General features: G+C 41.0%; 1 protein-coding gene across 3 annotated transcripts in view; it reads right to left on the reverse strand.

Moving 5' to 3' along the window:
- The window catches only part of pde4ba (phosphodiesterase 4B, cAMP-specific a), a 579,805-nt gene that overhangs the window by 229,428 nt on the left and 328,211 nt on the right, over positions 1-22,166 (reverse strand). The window lies entirely within an intron of this gene.

The following is a 22,166-nucleotide window of genomic DNA, read 5'->3' on the forward strand; positions in this document are numbered from 1 at the left end:
CTGAGAAGAGCTCCCAATGATCCAAGAACCTGAAGCCCTGACCCCCTCTCTCCCCTCCCCACCCCTCCTCTCTAACCCCCCTCCCCCTCTCTCCCCACTGCACCAGCTTCTCAGTCACGCATTAATTTGCCAAAACGTCCTGTTTCTACCCTCATTAGCGCATGGCACAATTAGCAATACAGAAATTACTATCCAGGAGGTACTGCTTCTTAACTTTCTACGTAGCTCTCTAAGTTCTCTTTTCCAGACCTCTTTGCTTTTCCTTCCTATGTCAATGGTACCAATATGTAACAAACTGTATTTGTGCACCTGAACTCATTTGCCCTATTCCTGCTGACCCTTGATAACATTGATATCTCATTGAAATTTAGCATTTAGGCATATAAAGGACATAGTTCCAACAATTACCCATTGAATGTCCCAAGACTTGCCTATTCAAGAGTAAGTAACTTTTAAATTGTATGATTATGCCCTTTTCTCACTGTTACCATCAGGTAGAAGATACAGAAGCCTGAAGGCACAGACTCAGCGATTCAGGAACAGCTTCTTCCCCTCTGCCATCTGATTCCTGAATGGACTTAGAAGCTTTGGACACTACCTCACTTTTTTAAAAATATGAATCTGTTTTTGCACATTCTTAATAACCTACTCAATATACATAATTGATTTACTTGTTTATTTATTATTATGTTTAATTTTATTTTATTTTTCTCTCTGTGCTAGATTATGTATTGCATTGAACTGCTGCTGCTAAGCTAACACATTTCACGTCACATGCCGGTGATAATAAACCTGATTCTGATTCATCAACTCTCTCAAATCCTACTATTCGTCCGTAAACAAGGAATATTGGCAGTGGCCATTTAACTTACCAACCTGCACATCTTTGGGAGAAGACCAAAGCATGCAATAAATCAGAGTAAACCCAGGGGAAGTGTGCGGACTCCACACAGACAGCAAACAAGGCCCGGATTGAACCTGTGCCTCTGGCTCTGTGACGTAGCACCTCTACAAGCATTGCTTTTACAAGCATAATGTCTCATTCCTTCACATTGTCACTATTGCTGTAATTTGAAAAATATATATTGTTTTTTTTTACCATTTCTCTCTTTGTTAAACTTTCTTTCCTGTATTTTTCTTCCTTTGATTTATTTTACAATGAATTAAATATTCTAATTTATCTTACCTGGTTTAGATTCTGGATGCCCCAATAAGCAATTTTTATTTAAATTGCTTCAAATTATTTGCTGCAGCTTAGCTTATTTTTCTCTTCAAAACATGAAGCTTTAAGGTAGATACATTACCATAATGATTGAGATCAGCCAGTTCAACACAATCTGCAGGCAGAACACAGGGCTTTCAATGTCCTCAGACACTACATTAAAGTGTTGTTTTGTATATAAAGACATTATTAACACTACCTAACTTAGTACAATGTCATTAACAGTGCTAGATTCTGAATCTGATATTTGCTGATCTTTTACTATGCTGGAAACTGTAGAAAATTGTCAGCATTTATTATTCATCTAATGGCTTTTATGCTCTTGCTATTCATTCAATTCCTGTGGGGTTTATTGGATTCACCAGATTCATTTGAATACTCAATTTGACGTCAGCATTGCAGTGCAACCAGGATTCATGCAGACAGCTGCAGTAACTGTAGAATCTGCTGAGGCATACCCTTACACTTTGGCAGGCAACAGCCAAGTAGAGATTATCACACAACCCCATCTGCTGCACTGACTGGAAGTTCTTGTATTTAAAGCTTTGGGAAAGCAGTAAAGGCTGCATTCAGAATGATGTTCCATAATTTCATCCAGTAATTGCTTTCATCTAGTATAACCACAATTTAATCAAACTTCATACCGGGATATGGCTTGAACAGACAGACGTGATAAATATTTGGAAGCTAGTAAGAATATACAGCATGCTCACATGCTATAAATATTGAGTCAGTGATCCACAAATCCAGGCTCACTTGTTTTATTTTCCTTTGTTTATATAGGCTTTTTTTTCCATTCCAGTCTTTCCTATCACTCTTTCAACAAGATACTTCCATGAACTTTTCAGCTATCAACCTCGCAGTCATCAGTGCAAAGTGGGCTCCTAAACCTCTATCACCAGAACATAACACAAAGTACGATGCAATCATCATGTGGTAGTTCTTTGGGGACCTGTGCTACACAAAGATCCAGAATGCTTCTGTACAGCCAAAACAGAGGTTCAAATGTTCAGGGGTTCAAAGGTCCAATTAAATGTCAGAGAACTGTATACAATATACATCCTGAAATGCTTTTTCTTCACAACCATCCACAAAAACAGAGAAGTGCCCCAAAGAATGAACAACAGTTGAACGTGAGAACCCCAAACTACCCCCCCCCCCCGGAGCTTCCCCCATGTGTAAGCGGCAGCAAGACAACGATACCCCCCTCCCCCCGGCAAAAAAAAGCACACCCGCTACCAAGCACGAACGTGAACTAGGCGATGGCAAAGACACAGACCTTGCCGTTACCCCAAAAACGATCACATTTCATCCGGCATTCGACAAACCACAGGTCCTCTCTCTCCATAATAAGGGAAAGGGAGCTGATCCCATTTTCACACAACCTCATCTGGTGTACTGACTGGAAGGATATTATGAAAAAACAGTCTGAACATTCTACTTGGATGTGTCCTGGGAGAACTTGCAGATGTTCCACTTATTATAATGACCTCTTTAGCTCCTTCCTCTGATTAATAGTGAACACTTCAACCTCAACACATCACTCTTGCATTCATATATGTATAAGGTTTTATCTTGAATTAACAGAAATGAGGTGAGGCCAAGCTGTTGTGAGCAACCTTCTGTAAAAAGTTAAACAGCCCACCGCAGTGTAGATTGCAGATTTACCAACAGAAGGTTGGCGTCATTCAATGATTGTAGTGAGATGCTGAAGATGTTCTATAGGTCAGTTGTGGAGAGCGCCCTCTTCTTTGTGGCGGCGTGTTGGGGAGGCAGCATTAAGAAGAGGGATGCCTCACGTCTTAATAAGCTGGTAAGGAAGGCGGGCTCTGTCGTGGGCAAAGTACTGGAGAGTATAACATCGGTAGCTGAGCGAAGGGCGCTGAGTAGGCTACGGTCAATTATGGAAAACCCTGAACATCCTCTACATAGCACCATCCAAAGACAGAGAAGCAGTTTCAGCGACAGGTTGCTATCGATGCAATGCTCCTCAGACAGGATGAAGAGGTCAATACTCCCCAATGCTATTAGGCTTTACAATTCAACCGCCAGGAGTAAGATATGTTAAAGTGCCGGGGTTGATTGTATTTAATGTATTTAAGTAAACTACTTAAGAACTTTTTAAAGCTATTATTAATGCTTTTTGAGAGAGTGATTTAGATGCATATCATATTTTTACTGAGTTAAGTATTGTATGTAATTAGTTTTGCTACAACAAGTGTATGGGACATTGGAAAAAATGTTGAATTTCCCCATGGGGATGAATAAAGTATCTATCTATCTATCTACCTAAACTGATTCTTTGCTAGTCACATTGGTGGACTGTCTAATGCACATAGATAACGACCATGATACTAATAAAGCATGAAAGAATAAGAATGGAGAAATTGTAAAATAATATGCAGTCATGTGGAAGATTGGAACATTGCTATTTGTTGGAGAAATGCCATGGGGAGCAAATGTTGGTTCTACTCTGGAAAGCATCTATTCACATAAATTGCCAGGATAGAGATTTGTAAAAGCTGCAACATTCTGCATTAATATGATTGTCTATTGAGACTACTTTTAAGTATCAAAACTGTTTTTTGATTATCCTATGAATAAAATAATAAAGGAGCTTGACAAATACCCTTAAGAATATACTTCTTTAAGATGATCAAAATATGTTCATGAACTATAATTATTTCTCTTTATTAAACTTAAAGCACACTTGTACTGAACTATATATTTACATATTTTATTATCACAAGACGTGTCTTGGCAAATGTTATAACTCCTACATTAATCATTACTTATATCTTCTGACAACCATTGATGCATAATAGAGTTAGAGTGGCATAGGGGCTACGGAAAGCAATATTTTGCCTTTATTGAATAGAGCATCTTATTTCTGCCACACTGACTAGGGAGATGCTGCATGTTCTATTCTTTTCTGCTTTATGTAAATCTTCCTCTGCAAAATGTTATAAGTAGTGATTGGAAGCTGTCAGTTTATTTTTTAAAAAGTTTTCATGTGCAGCTAGATATCATTAAGCTCCATACGGAGCAGTGGCACAGCAGTTAGTTCTGAGGTCTCACAACTCTCGCCTGATCCTGACCTTGTGGAGTTTACACATCCTCTCTGTGTGAATGTGTAGATGCTCTGATTTCCTCCTACATGCCAAAGTCGTACTGAAATATAAATTGGCTAGTTTCCACCAAATGTAGCAGGAGAATTGGTGAGAGATGAAGGGCTCACTTAAAAATAGAAATTACAAGAAGATATGTGGGAAAATTAGTCTGATTATTGCTTATCGAGAGCAAGTATAGGCTTCGTGGGCAAATGACCTCTTTCAGCTTTGCAAGGACACAAATAATTTTTTTTTGCATCTGGTAAATAGCCGGGTACCTGATTCACAAAGGATCTGCTTGGATATTGAATTTTGCAATCTGTTGATTCACCACTGCAAGAGTTCCTGTTCAACAGGGACTGATGGAATTAGACTCCAAATTCTTACCATTAAATAAACATGAGCTTTCCAATTTGGTAAAAAAAACTGCATGTTCATTCAAAAGATTTTTAGAAATAGTTGATACTGCTTTTGAAAGCAGTTATTTTCTCTGAGAGTATTCATAATGTCTAATTCTCCAAGATGAGCTTTAGAATGAGGTTGAAATAAAATAAAGTCCAATCATGCTAAAAATACATCAATAACTTTTCTGCTATCCCTGTGTTAGACTGATCAGCATTTAGGACACACCCACATAATTATGTTCTGTTGTCCGACTTCAAAACACTGTGCAAATAATCTGCATTCTATTACCTGCTATACAATGCATTCTTTGAAAAGAGGGAGCAGTCTGATTAAAATTTAAGTCAGGTGGCATTTTGATCACTCATTTTTCCTATATCAGTATTATAAAAGAAATACTGCATATTGGAAGAGAGGTTAACTGACAAGGCGTCTGCATTAAAAGAAGATTTAATCACACTTTTATCACACTTCACCTGAGTTTTCATTGTTTGTTGCTCTACTGCTTGCTGACTAATTCATATTGCCACTAATAAAATATTGACAATAACTTGCATACATAGCATAGCATAACATTACATAGCATATGTGACATACTCTACTTGCCCAAAGCGCTTCACAAAAGCGCAGTCAGATAGGAACTGCCTTCATGCCAAAGGGAGATACCACAATGGGCCCCAGAAATAAATTTTATGCTGCCTCAAGGGAGAAGATGGAACCACACAGGGACGGAGTTTATTGCCTAGAAAACTGAGGTACAGCCACCATTCCCAGACAGAAGGTAGTGTGACTTGCACAAGGCCAAAGCTGGTGGAATGCTGAGCTCTTGGAGGGATGTAGAGATTGCGGAGACCAGGAACAGCAAGGTTACAAAGAGGCTTGAATATAAAGATGGGTTTGTGGAGAGTGAAAAGTGGAAGGCTAGCTAAGAATGCATTCCACGGTAAGATCCAACAGGAAATATCTGCTTGTGATTGACTGGAGTAATATACAATAGTAATAAATTCATAGAATCTCACAATGTTAGTAAAAAATAAAAGCAGGACTGAGAATTAGGAGGAGTAAAAGAGAATCAAGAAATTGATAAAGTGAAGGAAAACAGAATATGACAGTGAGCTTACCAGAAACAGGTATATTCAACAAAGAAGAGTGACGGCAAATAAGTGTCCTTTACAAAAAGAACTTGCAAGGGACAATAAGGAAACAGCCAATAAATTAAATAAGAATTTGGTGTCTTTTTTTAACAGAATCAAACATAAAAATTGCCAAAAATGCCAGAGAAGCAAGATGCTCTTATAATGAGGACATTAAGTCTTCAAGGAGATATAGACAGACTAAGTGAGAGAATAACATGGCAGATAAAACGCAATGTAGAAAAATGTGAGGTCGTTGACTTTGGTACACCCAACAGAAAGGCAAAGTATTTTTTTATGGTAACAGATTGGGAAATGTGGATGTTCAAAAGGGAGCCAACAACTAATGTGCAGGCCCAACAATTAGGAAGGCTGATGATCTGTTGGATTTTATTACATGAGGACTGGAGGTGGTGAGTAAAGATGTCTAGCTGCAATTATATAACATTTTGATTCAATTGCACCTGGGGTATTGTAGTCAGGTATACAAAGCAAGTATATTTGCCAAAAATGAAATTCAATGAAGATTCACCTGACTGGTTTTTCCATATGATAGATAGATAGATAGATAGATAGATAGATACTTTATTCATCCCCATGGGGAAATTCAACTTTTTTCCAATGTCCCATACACTTGTTGTAGCAAAACTAATTACATACAATACTTAACTCAGTAAAAAATATGATATACATCTAAATCACTATCTCAAAAAGCATTAATAATAGCTTTTAAAAAGTTCTTAAGTCCTGGCGGTAGAATTGTAAAGCCTAATGGCATTGGGGAGTATTGACCTCTTCATCCTGTCTGAGGAGCATTGCATCGATAGTAACCTGTCGCTGAAACTGCTTCTCTGTCTCTGGATGGTGCTATGTAGAGGATGTTCAGAGTTATCCATAATTGACCGTAGCCTACTCAGCGCCCTTCGCTCAGCTACCGATGTTAAACTCTCCAGTACTTTGCCCACAACAGAGCCCGCCTTCCTTACCAGCTTATTAAGACGTGAGGCGTCCCTCTTCTTAATGCTTCCTCCCCAACACGCCACCACAAAGAAGAGGGCGCTCTCCACAACTGACCTATAGAACATCTTCAGCATCTCACTACAGACATTGAATGACACCAACCTTCTTAGGAAGTACAGTCGACTCTGTGCCTTCCTGCACAAGGCATCTGTGTTGGCAGTCCAGTCTAGCTTCTCGTCTAACTGTACTCCCAGATACTTGTAGGTCTTAACCTGCTCCACACATTCTCCATTAATGATCACTGGCTCCATATGAGGTCTAGATCTCCTAAAGTCCACCACCATCTCCTTGGTCTTGGTGATATTGAGACGCAGGTAGTTTGAGTTGCACCATATCACAAAGTCCTGTATCAGTTTCCTATACTCCTCCTCCTGTCCATTCCTGACACACCCCACTATGGCCGTGTCATCAGCGAACTTCTGCACATGGCAGGACTCCGAGTTATATTGGAAGTCTGATGTGTACAGGGTGAACAGGACCGGAGAGAGTACGGTTCCCTGCGGCGCCCCTGTGCTGCTGACCACCGTGTCAGACCTACAGTCTCCCAACCGCACATACTGAGGTCTATCTGTCAAGTAGCCCACTATCCAATCCACCATGGTGAGAGTCTACTCCCATCTCCGTTAGTTTGTGCCTTAAGATCTTGGGCTGGATGGTGTTAAAGGCACTAGAGAAGTCAAGGAATGTAATCCTCACAGCACAACTGACCCCCTCTAGGTGAGAGAGTGATTTGTGCAGCAAATACGTGATAGCATCCTCCACTCCCACCTTCTCCTTATACGCAAACTGAAGAGGATCCTGGGCGTGCCTGGTTTGTGGCCTCAGATTCTGTATTATCAGCCGCTCCATGGTCTTCATCACGTGCGACGTCAAGGCAACAGGTCATATGGCAGGTTTGCTAAGACTACACCTGTATTCTATGGGGTTTATAAAAATGACAGGCGATATCATTGAAACTCGCAAAATCCTTGAAGGACATCTTCCTGATTGCTCACGAAAATGTGTTTTATTTACTTCTTTTACATCAGTGTTTCCACCTTAAGTGAATTTCTGGGACTGTTAGAGTCAGCGATTTACAGCTTGGAGATTGTTTGAGTGATCTAGTGCTCCATTGTCCCTGAGAACATTCCGGCAAGCAAGTGCCTACTCGGATAGACTCGATGAGAAGAAACTTCGATATGGGATGCGAGCTGATGGTTGACTCCATTTCAGCAGTTAAAGCATCGAGGAAGATTCAGACATTGAGGTGAAGACAGAAGGCAAGCACGAGTTCAGCACCATCCACCTTCCTTTTGATCACTGACAGAGAAGGAATCTGTGAGCAGCCTATTGCATGGCGGCTCACTGCGGCAGGCGGGGAAGGCCTCTTTGCCTCTTGTGGTTTCTCTCTCTTTCGATGAGTGACGGTGATATCATAGAATGGTATCATGGTTCTGTGTTTACAGATTGGACTACTGTGTTTATGGACTGTGGTCTTTTTCAGACATGCTTTTTATATTCTGTATTTTTATTGCCTGTTCCTTTTCCGTCTTGTGCGAGGGGAGTATTTTGGGATCTTCTGTTAGTTCTTTCATGCAGGGAAGGGGTTGTTCTTGGGGGCCAATGTACCCGTTCTGTTCTGTGTGGGGGGAGGGGGTTTGGGGTGGTTGATGATCGGGATGCTGTTATTTTTTATGCGGGGGGGGGGTGTTGTGGTTTTGATGCTTCTCTCTGAACAACTTTCATGTTCTTTCTTTGTTTTGTGGCTATTTGGAGACGACGAACTTCAGAGTTGTATATGGATACCTGCTTTGACAATAAGTGAACCTTTAAGTCGATAGGAAACCACTTCGCTGCATGAGGAGTCTGGATCCATGGCGCATATTCACAGATTAAGCTATTTAGAACAGAAATACTGAGAAATTACTAAAGGCAATCTTTTGAAAACACCATCCCCATTAGCTATGAGGGCTATGTCACTGAGTGTATTAAAAACTAATATTTATAAATTTCTGTACATCAATGAAATCAAGAAAAATGGGGATAATGCAGGAGCATGGAGCTGAGGTAGATGAATGCTCATTTCATTTGTTTTTATAATCTCTCTAACAACTAATGTTACTTCACAGTGACACGGCTGGTAGAGGCACTGCCTCCAAGCACCACTGATTCACAGGTGTGATCCTGAAATTCAGAATGTGGAGTCTGCACAATCTTCATGTTTCTGGATGTGTTTCCCCTTGGGCTTTCCAGTTTTGTCCCACGTCCTAAAGATGTGCAGTTTGGTAGGTTAATTGGTCACTGTAAATTCCACCTAATGGAAGTGACTGGTAGAATGTGGGGAGGAGGAAGAGTAGATGGTGGGAATATGGGAAGAATAAAATAGGTTTGGGTAGGATCAGGGTAAATAGTAGTTGATAATTAGTGTAGACTCTGAACTCAATAGTCCATTTTCCAAGCCTTCCTTGGTAATATGCCCCAACTCTTCCTTACTACATTAACAACATTGATGATGCTTCATGCACCCATGCTGAGCTTGTCAAATTCATCAACTTTGCCTCCAAATTCCACCCGGCCCTTTAATTCACTTGGTTCATTTCTGATACCTCTCTCCTCTTTCTCGATCTCTGTCTCCATCTCTGGAGACAAAATTTTTAACAACATCCTTTATAAAGGTACCATTCCCACGAGCTATCTTGCCTATACCTCTTCCCATGCTGTCTCCTGTAAAAATGCTATTCTCTTTTCTCAGCTCATTCATCTCCCAGGATGAGGCTTTCCTTTCCAGGACATCAGAGGTATCTTACTTCATCAAAGAACGGGGATTCCTTTTGTCAACCATTGATGCTGCCCTTATCCACATCTCCTCCATTTCCCACCACCTTAGCAGGGATAGAGTTCCTCTTGTTTTCTGCATCCAATACATCACTCCCCTCATCTTCCACCATCTCCAAAGGGATCCTACTAACAAATACACCTTTATCTCCCTTCCATTCTCTGTTCCCTGCAGGAATCGCTCCCTCCAGGATCCCCTTTTCTATTCATCCCTCCCCACTAATCTCCCTCCTAGTACTTAACCCAGCATGTGGCCAAAGTGCTACACCTGCCCATTCACCCCCTCCCTCACCTGTATTTAGAGCCCGAACAGTCCTTCCAGGTGAGGGAACACTTCACCTGTGATTCTGTTGGGGTTGTCTATTACATCCAGTGCTCCTGAAGCAGACTCCTCTACATTGGTGAGACCCTTCGTAAACAGGGGGACCGCTTTGTCAAGCACATCTGCTCCATCTACCAAAAATGGTATTTCCTGGTGGCCAACCATTTTAAATCTTGTTCTCATCCCTGTTCTAAGGTGTTAGTGTACGGCCTCCTCTTATGCCACAATGAGGCCACTCTCAGGATGGAGGAGCATCAACTCATATTCCATCTGGGTATCCTCCGACCCAATGGCATGAACATTGATTTCTCCTCCTAGTAAAAACTTTCTTACCTCCCCCTTACCTCTTCTTCCATTCCCCACTCTGGCCTCTTAACTCTTCTTACCTGCCTCTTCTTACCACCCCTTAGTGCCTCTCTTTCTTCCCTTTCTCCCATGTCCACACTCCTCTCTAATCAGGTTCCTTCCTCTCCAGCCTCCCACCTGGCTTTCCCCTCACCTTGTAACTGTCCTCCTTCCCCACTCCACCTTTTTATTCTTGCATCTTCCCCCTCCCTTCCCAGTCCTGAAGACGGATCTCAGCCCAAAACGTTGGCTGTTTATTAATTTCCATTGTTGCTACCTGAGCTGCTGAGTTCCTCCACCATTTTGTATGTGTTACATGCAATTGTCAAGGATCCTGACACAATAACTGGGGAACAGAGAAGACAGTGGAAAAGAGGTGGATGAGAGAGATAGAAGAAAATGAGCAAGTGAAGGGAGAGCAGAGAATGGGAAATTGTCTTTATGATAAGTTTAGGTAAAGCACTTGGAGAAGGGAGGGAGTAAACAATGTGCTATACTTTGGGATGTTGCTAGTGGAAAGCACCTTGGGGGGTAAGTTGAGGAGGTGAAAGAGTTTATAAAAGTGACATGACAGTTTAAGTAGTAGTAATATTTCTGGGTAGGTGGAAGTTGTCAGCTGCTGAATATGCAGGTTAGCTGTTGTTATACATAGTCCTTCAGCCGAAGCAACAGAAAAGATCTGCAAACAATCAGAAATTTGTATCAAAAGTCATGATGCATTTGTTGGGGTTTCTACATAAATGTGGATGGTATCATAACAGAGAAAATAATTTAGGGCATTCATCTACGTGGTTTTCAGTGCATTTTATGATAGATTGATCCTACCCATGAATTAATTTTTAATAATTGAATTCCTTTCATTATAGATAGAATTTAACTACAGTGAATATAAAAAGTATTCACCCCCTTGGAAGTTTTCATGTTTTATCGTTAAACAACACTGAATCACAGTGGATTTAATTTGACTTTTTTGATACTGATCAACAGAAAAAGACCCTTTCGTCTCAAATTGAAAACAGATCTCTACAAAGAGATCTAAATTAATTACAAATATAAAACAATAATTGATTGTTATCAATAATTGATTGGATAAGTAGTCACCCCCCTTTAGTATGACACACCAAATCATCACTGGTGCAGGCAATTGGTTTTATAAGTTGCATAATTAGTTACATGGAGATCTGCATGCAGGCAAGGTGCTTCAATTAATTACGGTAAAAATACACAGGTATCTGGAAGGTCCAACCACTGGTGAGTCAGTATCCTGGTAAAAACTACACAATGAAGACAAAAGAACACTCCAAGCAACACCGCAACAAGGTATTTGAAAAGCACGAGTCAAGAGACGGATACAAGAAAACTTCCAAGTCACTGATTATCCCTTGGAGTACAGTCATCAAGAAATGGAAAGAATATGGCACAGCTGTAAATCTGACTAGAGCAGGCCATCCTCAAAAACTGAGTACCAAGAGACCTGTGACAACTCTGGAGGAGTTACAAGCTTTGGTGACTGAGATGGGAGAGACTGTGCATACAACAACTGTTGCCCGGGTGCTTCACCAGTCGCAGCTTTATGGGAGAGTGGCAAAGAGAAAGCCACTGTTGGTAAAAAAAACTCTCATGAAATCTCAGCTACAGTTTGCCAGAAAGCACGTGGGAGACTCTGATGTCAGCTGGAAGAAGGTTCCATGGTCTGATGAAACCAAAATTGAGCCTTTTGGCCATCAGACTAAATGCTATGTTTGGCGTAAGCCAAAAACCGCATCATCATCAAAAACACACCATCCTTACTACGAAACATGGTGGTGGGTGTATTATGCTGTGGGGATGCTTCACTGCAGCAGGCCCTGGAAGACTTGTGAAGGTAGTGGGTAAAACGAATGCAGCAAAATTCAGGGAAATCCTGGAGGAAAACTTGATGCAGTGATAGAGACCTATCCACACAGACTCTAGGCTGTAATTGCTGCCAAAGGTACATCTGCTAAATACTGACTTGAAGGGGGTTAACACTTACATAATCAATTATTTTGTGTTTTATATTTGTAATTAATTTAGGTAACTTTGTGGAGATCTGTTTTCACTTTGAAACGAGTCTTTTTCTGTTGATCAGTGTTAAAAAAGCCAAATCAAATCCACTGTGATTCAATGTTGTAAAACAACAAAACATGAACATTTCCAAGGGGAGTAAATACTTTTTATAGGCACTGTTCATTGTTTCAGAATCATATAACCATATAACAATTACAGCACAGAAACAGGCCATCTCAGCACTTCTAGTCCGTGCCGAATGCTTACTCTCACCTTGTCCCACTGACCCGCACTCAGCCCATAACCCTCCATTCCTTTCCTGTCCATATACCTATCCAATTTTACTTTAAATGACAATATCGAACCTGCCTCTACCACTTCTACTGGAAGCTCATTCCACATAGCTACCACTCTCTGAGTAAAGAAATTCCCCCTCATGTTACCCTTAAAATTTGCCCCCTAACTCTCAACTCATGTCCTCTTGTTTGAATCTCCCCTACTCTCAATGGAAAAAGCCTATTCACATCAACTCAATCTATACCCCTCATAATTTTAAATACCTCTATCAAGTTCCCCCTCTACCTTCTACACTCCAAAGAATAAAGACCTAACTTGTTCAATCTTTCCCTGTAACTTAGGTGCTGAAACCTGGGTAACATTCTAGCAAATCTTCTCTGTGCTCTCTCTATTTTGTTGACATCTTTCCTATAATTCAGTGACCAGAACTGTACACAATACTCCAAATTCAGCCTTACCAATGCCTTGTACAATTTTAATCAGATGAACTATATTCCAATTTATATAAACCCTGGCATTTGGTTTATTCTGCAACATTCATATGGACTTCCACTCTCTGTTTTCTCTATCCTTGTTGATCTAAAATTATTTTCTCCACCATTTCCCAAATTCTTGGTTAAGTACTCAAAATCAGCAGATTGCTCCATTTGCTATGTTTCCTCTAACTCCCTGGAGCAGTGCTGAACTAATACAGAGTTGACTGATGAAGATCTAAACAGGAGTCATAGCCAGATATGCATTGTCAGTTAACTCAGCTATCCAGTGGAAGGCACTGGAAAGAATGATAATTATTGTAAGTTGCTTTGCTGCCTGAGGGAGAGAGGCACATTCTAACCCACTGATGACTTCCAAATTTTCTTTAACTTGTATGACAAATCAGTTAAGAATGATATTGCAAAGGATCACCTCTCAAAAAGTTTATGGCTGTGTTTTCTGTTCACACATGCAATGAAAACCCAGGAGGGAATCCAATTGCAACCAGCTACGGTAAGATAGACATCATTAATCCGATGATGATTTTACTGCAATAATGCCTCCATATCTCATTACCTCTCAGATGTTTCCATCTAAAAGGGGATGTAAATATTTAATTTCTAATTGGAACAGTTTAGTTGAAAGTATTAATCATTTCTTCAAATTACTGCTTAACTGTTACCCTTTATGGGATGAGAGGATCACTGGCAAAAGTAGTGGGGATTTTTGCTAGTAGTTTGTTGCTTTTGAGGGAGGTGTCTCTCTTAGATAGATAGATAGATAGATAGATAGATACTTTATTCATCCCCATTGGGAAATTCAACATTTTTCCAATGTCCCATACACTTGTTGTAGCAAAAACTCATTACATACAATACTTAACTCAGTAATAATATGATATGCATCTAAATCACTAACTCAAAAGCATTAATAATAGCTTTAAAAAAAGTTCTTAAGTCCTGGCAGTTGAATTGTAAAGCCTAATGGCATTGGGGAGTATTGACCTCTTCATCCTGTCTGAGGAGCATTGCATCGACAGTAACCTGTCGCTGAAACTGCTTCTCTGTCTCTGGATGGTGCTATGTAGAGGATGTTCAGGGTTTTCCATAATTGACCGTAGCCTACTCAGCGCCCTTCGCTCTTGAACTGTTGCATTCAACTTAGCAAAGGGTGCATTTTGGATGCTGTTGGAAAGATTTCAGGAGTCATTTTTGCATTGAAGGAATACTGAAGGCATAATTCCAAATCCAGATGGGTATGGAATATGAAGTGGAATTTATGATATTCCATGTATCTGCTGTATTTGTCCTTTAGATATATAAGTACTATTGAAATATCTTCTAAATTGTTGCCATTCACCACGTTGATGGTATATATTGTAGGCACAATATGCCAGAAGTGGGTGGGGAGGGGTACAGGTGTTGAAGTTTAAAGCGGTGGATGAAATGCTGGTCGTGTTTTCATATTTTCAGCTGCACACATTAAGGCCAGTCGAGTTGTGACATTATACTCCTAATCTCTGCCTTGTTGGGGGCGAAAAGATTTTGGAGAAACACAAAGTGAACCTCTTGCATTTGCTGTGGAATGCCCACGATCCAACTCAGAGCTAAATGTAAAGTTCTTAGGTGGTTTGTATAACTATTTGGTGATGGCGACTGTCAGAACATTGAAGATAGAGAAATTGACATTTATTATTTTGCTGACTGCCAAACAGCAAATATTAAAAACCTTTTGGAGATGGTCTTGTCTCATTCAAATATTAACCAGCAGTTATTAGAACAAGCTCAAATGTTATTGATAAGACAAAGGACACAGGAGCAGGATTAGGCTACTTGGCTCATCGAGTCAGCTCCACCACGCAATCATGGCTGATTCTCTTTTTTCCCCTCCTCAGCCCCACTATAGACTTCAATTCAGCATACCCCAGAAACTGGTGGGGAAATTGTCCTCACTGGGTCTCAACACCTCCCTCTGTAACTGAAACCTGCACTTCTTAACAGAAAGGCCACAGTCAGTCCATGTGGGCAGCAATGTCTCTAGTCCCACTTTTTCTGTGCTCAGCCCACAGCTGTTTACACTGCTGACACACGACTGTGTCACAGGTTTCAGATCCAACCATGCCATCAAGTTTGCAGATGACACAACAGTGGTTGGCCTCATGAACAACGATGAGGAGACGGAGTAGAGAGAGGAAGTTGTGCGGCTGATGAACTGGTGTGAGAGCCACAATCCAAGTCTGAACATGGAGAAGACCAAGGAAATTTTTGTGGACTTTAAGAAGGAGCAGATGAACCACTCCTGTCTGGCTCCTCCGTAGAAAGAGTTAAGTGCACTAAGTTCCTGGGAGCTCACATCATGGATGACCTCACATCTTAAGGAGACTGAGGCAAGTGAGGCTCTCCCCTTGCCACACATTTTAACTGAATTTTATTGGAGCACCATTAGCAGTATCCTGACAAGTTGCATCTCCATCTGGTGTGGGAGCAGCAGGGCATTGGAACGGAAGTCCCTACAAAGGACTGTGAGAACAGCTAAGAGGATTATAGGGATCTCCCTACCATTCATCCAGGACATTTATCAGGAGTACTGCAAATGCAGGGCCCTTAGTATTATGAAAGATCCCACCCATACATCCAGCATCCTCTTTCTACCATCAGGCAGGAGACTCAGATGCATAAAGACAAGAATGGTCAGGATGGGAATCAGCTTCTTCCTTCAGGCCATAAGGCTTCCGAACTCCCAGCCGTATCGTATTCGAAGTGTCACAGGTTAATTTGTACTGTATCCCACAATATTTAATTTATACACTTTACTTTGTTTATCTGCAGAAGTCATTTGCAGATTTTATTCTTCCTTTCCTAAGTTATTGTGTGTTATATGTATGTATACTACTGCGCTTTACACTCTGGTAAAGAGAAACGTTATCTCATTTGATGGTATACATGCATATAGTCAAATGACAATAAACTTGACTTGACAATCAAAGCAGGCCACACAATTTTGCAGACAGATTAATAAATACTAGTCTTGCCAACGATATCCACATCTTATCCTTCAATGTAGGATGCCAGTCCAGTCTCAGGAAATGGCATGCTTGCCTCGTGATCAGAAGGAGCCAGCTCTTCACTTCAGGAGTTAGAACATTGAATAGTAAAGCATTGGAAATGCCATTCAGTCCATGATGTTGTGCTGATCTTGATGTCAATTTATAATAAACACTCTCTCCCTGTGTATCATCCAACCTCCATTCCCTTCAGATTCACGTGTCTATCTAAAAGGCTCTTAAAAAAAACCCACCAAACTGCCAGCTTCTACTATTACCCCTAATCCAGGAACTTCCCACTCTCTGCATAAAATCACCTCTCACATCACCTTTAAACCTTCTCCCTCATACCTTGACATCACATCCTCTGGTGTCTGATATTTATATGCTGGGGAACAGATTCTGACCGCCTACTCTATGTCTCTCATATTTTTGAAAACTTCTACCTGGTTCCTTATTAGTGTCCAGCATGCCAAAGAACAACCCAAGTTTGTCCAACCTTTCCTTATATTTCCTGCCCTCTAATATGGGCTCCATCCTGGAAAACTTTTTCAGCACCCTCTCCATAGTCTTCACATCCTTCCTATAATGGGATGACAATTCTATTTTAATTAGCACAATGAATTTAGGTTAAGGCAACATAAAGTTGTTACAGGAGATTCTTAAGTGAAGCTCAATAAGGAGGAATTGCAAAATCATCCATTTTGTTAGTGAGGTGGATACAGAGTAATTTTTGAACAGCAAGAAGCTATAAACTGAACCTGGCCTCTGAGGTACAGCAGCATTTAATTAGATCAGTTCTGTCCTTCTTCATCATAGCTAACTAAAGCTATTAACTCTAGTTTTAAGGTTCTCCGCTGATGTTACGGGAACAATAATACATGATGTTGGAGAAATTTAATGTCTGGGATAGCCTACAAGACCAGCTGCTATTGAATTAACCCTTTACTAGCTCACATTTATCATAGCACTATTTATTTTATCAACCGATTTAAAACACATGCGTTGTTATAGTAATTAAACACTTGGAAGTGATTGAGGAAACGCTATAATCACAATAGTAGAGTGATTCATAATGATTATGACAATTGAAATCTAATCATGATTGTTACTCTGTTATCACTCCATGTATCAAGAGGCTAAATGATAGGCCAATTCGAATAGAATTCTGTAAAGGAATCATGAGTAGGCTGTTTCAATAAAGACCCAGTATTATTATCATTTCTGTATAAAACAGAAAACACAGGACACTTTCAGCAATCCAGTTGATCTATAACAAAAGCATGGTAGGTCTCTGGACAAGCCTAAGCTATCTTTAATAGGAAATTCTTCAAGATTTTACCATATTTTGTTTGAAGCAGCATCCGAGTGAATTTGAAGATCACAGCTCTCTCTTTGCAGAACAGAATCACACACTGGCTTCCTCTCCTTTCCAAATCAAGGAAATAAATAATTTCACCGGATTAGTTTCCATCAGGAGAAACACGAAGAGTAGGCAGAGTGGAGGTAGGAGAAATGGAGTCAAAAGGAATGACAGCGCAGGGCAAATTGGGAGCTGTAATTGAGCAATGAAACAAACCAGAAGACTGATATAGAGAAGTTAAAAATGGTAAAGGTATTAACAGTAATTGCTGTACCATAAAATATGGGGTACTCATTATGACTTGCTATAAATGAACTCAATATTGAAACTGAAAGGCTGTACTTTAATGAGCTTGCTGAATTTCATTTGAACAATGTCCAAGGCCTGAGTTTCCACTTCTACATTGACCACTATTGTTTGCCAGCTTACTTTACAACTTTCTAATTCTATCCACACATTCCACAGAAATGTCTAATAGTTAGTATAGGATTTAGGTGTACAGCAAACTCTCTCATCCAATTCATCTCTAAATAGAAATATATTATAGCACAGAAATAGGCCGTGAGACCAGCAAGTCCGTGCCAACCATCAATTGTTCACTACTTTCTGCGAAGGCTGAGGAAAGTCCATCTCCCACCCCCCATCCTCATCACATTCTACAGGGGTTGTATTGAGAACATCCTGAGCAGCTGCATCACTGCCTGGTTCGGAAACTGCACCATCTCGGATCGCAAGACCCTGCAGCGGATAGTGAGGTCAGCTGAGAAGATCATTGGGGTCTCTCTTCCCACCATTACAGACATTTACACCACACGTTGCATCCATAAAACAAACAGCATTATGAAGGACCCCACGCACCCTTCATACAAACTCTTCTCCCTCCTGCCGTCTGGCAAAAGGCACCGAAGCATTCGGGCTCTCACGACCAGACTATGTAACAGTTTCTTCCCCCAAGCCATCAGACTCCTCAATACCCAGAGTCTGGACTGACATCAACTTACTGCCCTCTACTGTGCCTATTGTCTTGTTTATTATTTATTGTAATGCCTGCACTGTTTTGTGCACTTTATGCAGTTCTGGGTAGGTCTGTAGTCTAGGGTAGTTTTTGTGTTGTTTTTACGTAGTTCAGTGTAGCTTTTGTACTGTTTCATGTAGCACCATGGTCCTAAAAAATATTGTCTCGTTTTTACTGTGTACTTGTACCAGCAGTCATGGTCGAAATGACAATAAAAAGTGACTTGATTTGACTTATCCTGTGCTAATTTTTCTTTATTCTCCTTAAATTCATATCAACCCCTTAAGAATTTACCACCTACCCACCTACACGTTCAAAGTAGTCAATTAGCCCACCTACTGGACACCTTTGAGATGCAAAAACAAAACTAATGCACCCTGGAGGTAATCCAGAGGTCACAGCGAGAGTGTGCAAATTCCATGCTGCTGGCAGTACAGGTCAGGATTGTACCTGATTCACTGCTAGTGTGAAGCAGCAGCTTCCAAGCCCACTTATGTCAGCTTGATCACAACCACATTGCCCCTACGTGGTGTTTGGCCTGGATCTAGTGTAAATCTATGATGGCTGCCAATTTCATTGTCATCTCAGGACACGTTACAGGAATGTGGGACTGCCTGAGTTTTACAAAATGATACTGGAAACAACATCTGTATATATAACCAACAAAATGCTTTAAACAATTTACTTTAAAAACTATTTCAACAGGGTCTGCTAGATATACCTCAGTGTCTCTGACTTTTATTCCATTTTCCACAGTAGTGATTCATTACACCTATCTATGCAATAATCAGTAAATAAGATCCATCTTCTATCAGATGGCAGGGAGTAATCTAATCTAAAGTTATTACCAACAACTTCCAGATTTTGCTTCCAATCTGACACCATCAGAGCCACCAGAGATTTGTTTTCTTGTATTGGCAATAAAGTGTTCATAATGGTTTCTGTCAGTTCACATGTTGCCCTTTAAACACTAATCATTTTATTATGAGCATTATGCCTTTCTCTGATTACAGTATTGTGACAGAAGAGCTTCCAGGCAAGTATTCAAGCAAATAAAGAAGGTTAATTTACTTTGTAATACTTTGTAATACTGATTTCAATAAAATGTGACTTCACCCCCTCCCCCATCCACCACCACCAATTTTTGTTCAATTTATTTATTTCTGTATTTATTGAGATACAGCGTAGCGCAGGCCCCTCCAGTCCTCCAAGCCGCGCCACCCAGGAACTCCGATATAACTCTAGACCAGTCACAGGACAATCTACAATGATCAATCAACCTACAAACCGGCACATCCCCGGACCGTGGGAGGAAGCAGAAGCACCCGGAGAAAACCCACGCGGTCATGGGGAGAATGTACAAACTCCTTAAAGGCGGCAGTGGGAACTGAACCCGGGTCACCTGTTAACCACTACGCCCCTTATTTATAGGAATCGAGAATACTTCCAATAGGTGATAAGTTGCCTTAGATATTGTGACCATGATATTGTGCCAACCCCTTAGTCTATTCCAAGGTTAAACTCATCCTACCCTCTCACATAACCCTCCATTTTTTTTGCACCCACATGCTTATTTAAGAGTTGGGGGAAGAGGGAGATGCACTACAAATCAGGGACATTATTAGAGCTGCATTCAGAGGGGACATAATGGAGGATATGTCTGCCTAGTCTATATGGGTAGAACTCAAAAATAGGAAGGGTGCAATCACTCTTATGGGACTCTACTATTGACCCCACCCCAGTAGCCACTGGTACACTGAAAAGCAGATATGCAGGTAGATTAAGAAAAGCATAAAAACAATGTACTGTATATTCAGCTCTTGGTGCACAGGGGAATGGACCGATACATTATTTGAGGAACTGTAAAAGGAAGATCAGTAAGCATCTCCATTTCTCAACCTGTTGGAGAGGAAAGGTCACTGATGATGAAGATGGCTGAGTTGATTCTGCTTAAAGAATTATGGGTTTTGAATAAATGGTTGTGGTTGTTAGAAACTAATTATTTTTGACAAGGAAGGCTTCATTTGGGCCAGATTTTTCCTCTGATTTCTATTGGTTGTACTTTTATATGAGTTCCTGAGTGTTGCACTTGGTCAAATGATGTCTGTACTTTAAGACAAATCACATCACCTTTGCTTCTTAATTTCAGCTCTTAGATTTTAGACCAAAGCTACAATGAAGCCTGCTATGAAGTTGTCCTGCTGAAACCCAACCAGGAATTGGTGAGCGGGGTATAAGAGTCATAGAGTCATGGAAAAGTACAGCACAGAAACAGGCCCTTCAGTCCATCTAGTCAATTCCAAACCACTTAAACTGCCTACCTGGGGGAAGCGGCAGTGGCCGTGCCTCTGGCACAGTTTCTGGCCATTTGGCTCAGAAGGGTAGGGAAGGGAAGAGGAAGGCAGTAGTGATAGGGAACTCTGTAGTTAGGGGGTCAGACAGGCGATTCTGTAGACCCAGGAATGAAACTCGGATGGTAGTTTGCCTCCCAGGTGCCAGGGTCCAGGATATTTCAGATTGCTTCTAAGATATCCTGCAGTGGGAGGGAGAACAGCCAGAGGTTGTGGTACATATTGGTACCAATGAATAGGTAGGAAAAGGGAAGAGGTCCTGAAAAAAGACTGCAGGGAGTTAGGAAGGAAGTTGAGAAGCAGGACTGCAAAGGTAGTAATCTCGGGATTACTGCCTGTGCCACACAACAGTGAGAATAGGAATAGAATGAGGTGGAGGATAAATGCGTGGCTGAGGGATTGAAGCAGGGGGGCTTGATTTCTGAATCATTGGGACCTCTTTTGGGGCAGGTGTGACCTGTGAAAAAAGGACGGGTTGCACTTGAATCCCAGCCGGACCAATATCCTGGCGGTGAGGGTTGCCTAGGCTACTGGGGAGAGTTTAAACTAGAATTGTTGGGGGGTGGAAACTGAACTGAAGAGACTGGGGAAGAGGAGGTTAGCTCACAAATAGAAAAAGCTTGTACACAGGTGTGAGAGGGAGGATAGGTAGGTGATAGGGAAGGGACACGCTCAGACCAAAGGTTTGAGATGTGTCTATTTTAATGCAAGGAGTGTTGTGAACAAAGCGGATGAGCTTAGAGCGTGGATCAGTACTTGGAGATATGATGTGGTGGCCATTACAGAGACTTGGATGGCTCAGGGATAGGAATGGTTACATCAAGTGCCGGGTTTTAGATGTTTCAGAAAGGACAGGGAGAGAGGCAAAAGAGGTGGGGGTGTGGCACTGTTGATCAGAGATAGTGTCACGGCTGCAGAAAAGGTGGACGCCATGCAGGGATTGTCTATGGAGGATCTGTGGGTGGAGGGTAGGAACAGGAAGGAGTCAATAACTTTACTGGGTGGTTTTTATAGGCCACCCAATAGTAACAGGGATATTGAGGAGCAGATAGGGAAACAGATCCTTGAAAGGTGTAATAATAACAGAGTTGTCGTGATGGGAGACTTTAATTTCCCAAATATCGACTGGCATCTCCCAAGAGCAAAGGGTTTATATGGGGAGGAGTTTGTTATGTGTGTTCAGGAAGGTTTCTGGACACAATATGTAGATAAGCCTACAAGAGGAAA

The sequence above is a fragment of the Hemitrygon akajei genome, chromosome 12 (assembly GCF_048418815.1).
Source record: "Hemitrygon akajei chromosome 12, sHemAka1.3, whole genome shotgun sequence".
NCBI classification, from domain to species: Eukaryota; Metazoa; Chordata; class Chondrichthyes; order Myliobatiformes; family Dasyatidae; genus Hemitrygon; species Hemitrygon akajei.